Raw genomic sequence first — 7,591 nt, 5'->3', positions numbered from 1 at the left:
GATCATCAAATTTGGGTTTGGCTTGACGACTTGGAAAAGGGAGTCTAATCACAATGGGCTCCTTCTCCTTGACCTTGTCTTCATTTTTCTTTGAACTTTCTTCTTTTGATGATTCTCCATCTTTGGAGCTTTGCACAATTTCTTCCTTATCACTAGCTTCCACAACTTCATCCTCAACTTGCTTCTTCGGTGCTTCATACCTTGTACCACTTCGCAAGTGAATGGCACTAACCGTTTCATGTCTAGGGGGATTACTTTGAGGTGGTAATTGCCCCTTTTGTCTTTGTGAGCTTGAAGATGCTAGTTGAGTCAATTGTGTTTCCAACATCTTGGTGTGAGCTAGGATGTTGTTGATGGTGGTTTCCTTTGCTTGGCTATCTTTTTGCATTTGAGTGAAAAATTCTTATTGATTCTTTTGCATTTGGAGGACCGCTTTTTGGACATCAAAACCTTGGTCATTTTAGTGATTGTATGGATTTTGATTTTGGTAACCTTGGTTTTGATTGAAAAAGGGTCTTTGATTTTGGTTTCTCATGGGTGGTGGAGTGTATGTTGTTTGAGGGTTTTGAACATTTTGGCTTTTGTATGAGAGATTTGGATGGAATTTGGTGTTTTCATTGTAAAAGTTGGAATAAGGGGTACAACTCTTGTATGCTTGGAAAGCATTCACTTGTTCATTTGTTCCCCTACATTCACCTTGGTCATGTCCCAAAGTTTCACAATTCTCACATATCCCACTTGGGATTGATGAGGATGCCGTCATGGAATTAACATGATGCTTTGATGATTTTGAGTTTTCTTCAAGTCTAGCCATAGCTTGTTCAAACTTCAAGTTGATTGTGTCAATTTGAGCACTAAGTTGAGCACCCAATTGAGTAACGGAGTCCACTTCATGCTTTCCTCCTCTAGTAGCCTTGCGAGGTCTACTATATTGTGAGTTATGGACCGCCATTTCCTCAATTTTGTTCCATGTTTGATTGTCATCAACTTCGGTGAACATTCCATTTGATCCCATATTGAGAATGTTCCTAGAATCTTCATATAAACCATTCCAAAATTGTTGTACCAAAAACCATTCGCTAAGTCCATGGTGAGGACATGAGCGACAAATTCCCTTGAACCGCTCCCAAGCTTCATACAAAGATTCTTCATCCCTTTGCTTAAAACCCGTAATTTGAGCTCTTAGCATGTTAGTCTTTTCCGGTGGGTAGAATTTTTTGTAGAAAGCTAGAGCCAACTTCTTCCAAGAATCTATTCCGAGGGTGGCCTTATCAAGGCCCTTCAACCATTGCTTCGCGGTGCCGATTAGAGAAAAAGGAAATAAGACCCATCTAATTTGGTCTTGAGTCACGCCCGTTTGAGAGATTGCATCACAATAGTCGCAAAAGGTTTCCTTATGAGAATGAGGGTCTTCACTAGGCATCCCCCCAAATTGGCTCCTCTCAACTAATTGGATGAAGGCGGACTTGGCAATAAAATTTCCGGTTAGATGTTGCGGTGTAGGAGTACCATTTTGTAGATTCTCCTCGGTGGGTACGGAGTGTGACGAGAATTTAGGCATTGTAGGTGGATTTTGTGGGGTATTGTGTAATGGGTTCTCCTCTCCTTCTATTGCGAAAGGGTTGATGAACTCACTAGTGGGTTGAACAACTTCACTAATACCTCTTAAATTCCTCCTAACAAGTCTCCTATTGTTCGTCAAGGTTCTTTCGATTTCACGGTCAAAAGGTAACAAATCACCTTGTAACCTTCTAGACATGCAAAATATCAAACAACTCGTAAACAATTAGAACAAACCTTGAGGAGTTTTACTTCCCAAGGCGAAGAAAGACACAACTAATAACAATAAAAAGGAAATCTAAATCAAACAAACACCGTCCCCGGCAACGGCGCCATTTTTGATCGGTCCGTTTCGTGTTCACAATTAAAGGTGTGGTCGTTGGGTCACGTCCGAATCAAAACACAATTTATAGCTTCACAAACAACTCTACAATTAGTAAAGAGGCAAGTAAAGGTCGGATCCCAAGGGACGGGTATTGAAATGAGATTTCTATTGCAACTAGTGGTGTCTAAGGGGTGTCACAAATTGGGTTGATGTAGAAGGTCACTAAACTAAAATAGCAATGAAAATAAACAAGCAAGATGAATTAAAGGGGTGTAAACAATTGATTAAAAGCACTAGGGTGTCATGGGATCATAAGGGAATCATGGGAATTGATCATACAAACATGTTCTCAAATTATAAGCAAGCAATTATTGTTGTGATGGATTGAGTTGGGTTATATCTTACAATCCTAGGAAAGTTTGGGTCCCGGAGCCGAATCAATTAGATTTTACAACACCTACAAGTCGACTTAATCTTCCCTACTCAACAACATGCATGGTCTAATGAGACTCGAGTTGCGTTATGTCTTACAAGTCTCATTGAAAAGATAGAAGATGATAGTAAATGCAAGGATTCATAGGCTTAGCATTTCATCAAATATAACATGTGCATGAGTTGAGATCAAAACAAGCAAGCAAATCAAACATGAAAGCATATTAATTTAAGCATGAATCATTCCCCATGTTGGTTTCCCCTAATCACCCATTAACCCTAGCTAAGAGACTACTCACTCATTATCATGTTGATCATGCTAGCAAGGTTGTCAATCATACCAACAATATGAAACATGATGAATAAATGAAAGTAATTAACAATAATTAAAAGGGATTAAGAGAATTATACCTACTAATGATTCCAATAATAAAGCAAAGATAGTAGAAGTACTTGAATGCTTGATTGAGAGGTTGTCAATCTCCCAACAATAACCCAAATAATCTTCGATTACCCAAAATAAAGGATGAACAAAAGAGATATTAAGGAAATAAAATTTGTATTAGAACTTGATTAATTGTTGATTACAATACTAAAGAGAGAATTGATTGATATTAACTACTCTAATTATTGATAAGAAGAACATGCTCCTCTAATTAGACTAATGGGGTATTTATAGTGGAAATTAGGGAGGATGCATTAGGGTTAACTAAGGGCTAAACTAGTAATTACACTTTTTAGATTGAGCAAGGAGGAACCAGTATTTTTTCGAAGGAAGGGCTTCTTTCTTTTTAACTTGGAGAAGAGGAAATCGTGCTGTACTGGAATCCGGGCGGAATAAGGTCGGGACGGGCGGATTCTGGCGATGGGGTCCGAGCGGATTCGAGGGAATCCGGGCGGATTGTGGAGGTAGAATCCGAGCGGATTAGAGAAAAGCCGCACGGATTGTGCTGCTGGGGGACGGCCGGATTGGGGACAATCCGCACGGATTGTCACTCAGCAAGACATCTTCTTCTTTTCTTCCCTTTTATTCATAAATTCCTTGGGGATTTCCTTGGGGACTCAAGGATCCTTTCTCAACATTGCTCTTCTACTATAATATGTACAAAGGCCTTCTAATCTTGTCTCTCCTTGATGCTTGGTCATTGAATTTGATCAATTTAGTCTCGTTTTGCCATGAAAATGCAAGATTCTTACTCCTTTCCTACCAAGGGATCAAAATCTCAAAGAATATGCAAAACAAAGAACTAAAGATAAGAAATGACCCAAATATGCACTAAAAAGCATGGGAACAAGGCTAATTCGGGGGCAAAATATGCGCTAATTATGGTCACATCAAGTACTTAGGTATTTATTTTTGGTACTGAAACGACGGTACCAATGTCATCCAGATATTTGGGGCAATTACGCCTCCAATGTCCCTTGTTATGACAATAATTGCAAGTATTTTTAAGAGGATTACCCTCCTTAGGTTTAGGCTTGGTAGAGCTATTCACAATGGCCTTACCTTTGCCCACAACCTGTATGGGCTTCTTACCAGCATTCCTCTTAAACTTCCTCTTACCTTTCACATTGATCGCAAGGACGTCCTTCCTTATACTCCCACTCAATCCCATGTCCTTCTCTGCTTGCACAAGCAAAGAATGGAGCTCATGAAGACTTTTCTTCATGTTAGTCATATTATAATTTAACCTAAATTGGGTAAATCCTTTGACTTGTGAGAGAGAGTGGAGTACTCGGTCCACCATAAGCTCATCAGGGATATTGCATCCCAGCCCATCCAGAGTTTCCACGTACTCAATCATTTTAAGTACGTGTGAACTCACAGGTTGTCCTTCTTTGAGGTTAGCCTCAAAAAACGGACAACGGCGTCATATTGAAGTATCCTCGGGGCTTGAGAAAACATGGTAGAAAGCCTCGAGAATACCTCATGAGCATTGTGGAATTTGACGCATTGCCTTTGTAAGGTAGGATCTATTGCAAAAATTAAAACATTTTTAACAGTAGCAGATTCTCTTTGATATTCATTATATGCCTCGCTTACATCAGCAGTGGCCCTAGAACTAGGCGAAGGGGGAGAGGGATCGACTAGGTAGCGTAATTTACCATCACCTGCAACAGCTAATCGTAGTTGTTCTTCCTAATCTTTAAAGCTACTACCGTCAGCTTTTAAAAAATATTTTTCCATAAAAGAACGGAGCTATGAATCATTAAATATAGTGGCGGTTTGACTAGAAGAAGCCATCGTGACTACTAAAAAAACAGAAATGAAAGGAAAAATTAACATTTATCGTTAAAATAAAAATACTTGTAAAACAATTTTAACAAGTTCCCATTTATATAATGATCTCTCACTGAATTATATAAATGATTCGAAACCCATATTTATATAAACATGGGCACGGTGGACCGATTCAACCCATATTTATTTAAATTTGATGAGTTAAAAATTTTGACTAATTCTACCATTAGAACTTTTGGTCGACGAATTTTCTTAAAATCTATCTTTTACCCCAGAACTAAATATGGGCACGGTGGTCCGATTCAACCCATATTAATCCCGTTCAGTCCAACCAATTTTCACGTGTAATAACTTTTATTACCCTACTTACCCAACGTAAAAAGAGTATACCTCGGTGATCCGAGCCTACCTCTAATGAAGAAGGGATTCATAGGTGCTAATATTTGGTAAGGCTAATCTCAATTTTAAAAGTGAGAGATCTGATCAATTTAATTGTCTATCACTTTTAAGTGAACTAAATTGGTGAATGCTAGACAATTATATTGATAACAACAAAAAAAACATGTAGTGATGATTTGGCATGAATGCATAATTAGAAAAAGCAACAAATCCTAATATGGCCACCTAGTTAATCTAATTAACTTAAAGGAAAAATACACTTCGGAAACCATCTCCTTGGTCCCTTGAGTCTTCATAAAAATGGTCTCCATCTTTTGGACTTCGGAACTCCTTTCGAAAACGTGTCTTTAGGATACACCTTCTTGAGATAATACAAACTGTTTTGGTAATTTTCTACCGAATTAGGTTAAATAGGGTTAAAGTGGTCTTACTCGTTGTATGTTGATTGAGTTGTTTATGATAATGCTAAATAAGGAAATAAGAGATGCAAGTAAAGATTAACACAAGAAATTTGGTGACGCGGAAAACCCAATGTGGGAAACGACTGCAGGAAGGGACGATACCCTTCCAATGAGTGCACTAGCTTTGAATATGAGAATGAGTACAAAGGAGACGGAATGTAAATCTAGCTAGCACAACGTGTTATGTATGTATGATAGTTCTTGAATGAATATTCTTCCTTGTCTCCTTGGCTACTGATAGGGTAGGAACTTTAGTTGTCTTCTACTCCTTTTATGCCAAGTAATATTAGTCCTACCATCCTTCTTCCCATAAACACAGTCTTGTATTCTATTCTCCCTGATCACCCTGAATTCTCCCTGACGATTCCTCAACACGCGGGCTTCTTCTATTTGTGGGTCTTTCGTCGTTGCTAAGCTTCTCGGCCCAATTTGCTAAATGAGTCTTGATGGGCTTGTTACTTATTTGGCCAGCATGCATAATTTCGCCCAAACATTTTGCCCCTAATTACTTGTGAGATACGTCTCGAGGCGTTCAATAAGGAATTACTGATTTTTAAACTCCGCGCCGTCATTCGCTCACCTTCCCAAGCACTCATCATTGCCCCTACTCTTTCTCCTCATTTATCGCCCCCACTACCTCTCTCCTCCTTTATATTCTCAACTCCCTACCTCCCATAATCATTAATTCTAAAATTCCAAAACCCCTCTTCTTCTCTAAAACCCTTCCTTTCCTCCTAGCTTCCTCGCTGGATTCTGCCATTTTCATCGTTGTTCCGTCTTGCCAGGTACTTTTCTTTCCTTGAAATATTTCTTTAACCCTTTTCCCTTTCCTTTTTCAACCATGGGTAAAGCTCGTCACTTCACCTCGACCTCTACTCCGACCGACCAAAACCCAGATCCCACCTTTCCTTCCCGCAACCTTTTTGTCCATACCCACGACTGTAACTCCTCCCTGACCACCGCCCATATCCCTTTGATCATGGAGTTACTTGGTCTTGGCGATGGGGTCGATATTGCTATCCTTGACCCGGGTCAAAAGGCGGATGCCGTCCGTGCAGGATGGGTTTGCCTCTACCTCTACCCCTTCAAATATGGTCTCCGTTTCCCCTTCCCCAAACTCATGCAAGACTTCCTTCGAACCAACAATTTTGCAATGGCCTAAGTTTCGGCCACCATCTGGAGGGTTCTCCTCTACTCCCTGTCAGCCAGCCAGAATACCAGCAGCACCATCTCCCTGGGTGAGCTGGCTCATATGTATGAGATCCGGTCTTTGGGAAGAGGCCAATTTTCTTTTCACGGCCGTGGTGAGACTCCCTTCAGGCACGTGTCAAAGTCGAGGGATGAAAAATGGTTTGAGGATTTCTTCTACCTGAGGAAGGCCTCCATTCAACCACCTGCCGACTATATTTTCGAAGATTGGATCATAACCTCGAGTAAGTAGCTTTCCTGGCGCCTGCTTTGCTTCTCTAGTGCTTACTGGCTTACTTTTTGCTTTTGTGCAAGCCCCTGCAACCTGATCCGTCTGGGTGATTCAGCATTTGCCCGCAACAAATTGTTTTGCATCTCCGTGCCTGAGAGAATGTTTCCTGATCTGCTTCCTGGTTTTTCGCCTGCTTCCTCTTCCAACCCTCAACAATCAGCTCACAGCATGTCTTTTGGTATGTTGCCTTATGCTAACTGTTTTATCTTGACATCTCTAATGCATAACATCTCGCTGTTTTATCTGGTAACTCGCGACACCTGACATCTGGCTGATTGTAGGTTCAAAAGTTGATCCTTTGGAGGCCATCCATCAAAGTGCTAAGAGAAAGAGATCCGCTGGGAGTCCTGATGTGGCTTCTGCGTCCAAGAGGAGTGCGCCTACTATCTCCTTTCAGTCTCCTCCTACCCATTCTAGCACTGTTCGTCCTGAGCCTCTGGAAGTCAGCCCACTGTCCCGTTGTGGGAATGGCCCACCTGCGTATGCCCAGCCGATCTATGGAATATGGCAGCGGTCTTTTTTGAAAGCCACGCTCGGCGGCGTAAAGGTGCTTTCGACCGGATCGTTTTAGATCGGTCGGTTTCGTCTCGGTAAGGTCTCGAAATGATTAGAGATGTTCGGAATCGCCACCAAGTATTTGTGGGATGCCTGGAACCCGTTCGAATTCCACTTTATATCTCGGTCAAATCGAA

At 40.9% G+C, this 7,591-nt stretch overlaps 1 non-coding gene across 1 annotated transcript; it reads left to right on the top strand.

Annotated features, from left to right (window-relative positions):
- The first annotated feature begins 1,082 nt into the window (after positions 1-1,082).
- Positions 1,083-1,189, top strand: LOC141604438 (small nucleolar RNA R71). The gene has a single exon (XR_012526137.1). It is a non-coding gene; the product is annotated as a small nucleolar RNA R71 (small nucleolar RNA).
- The last annotated feature ends 6,402 nt before the right edge of the window (positions 1,190-7,591 follow it).

The sequence above is a fragment of the Silene latifolia genome, chromosome 9, assembly GCF_048544455.1.
Source record: "Silene latifolia isolate original U9 population chromosome 9, ASM4854445v1, whole genome shotgun sequence".
Lineage (NCBI taxonomy): Eukaryota > Viridiplantae > Streptophyta > Magnoliopsida > Caryophyllales > Caryophyllaceae > Silene > Silene latifolia.
This window is presented reverse-complemented; position numbering and strand designations above follow the sequence as displayed.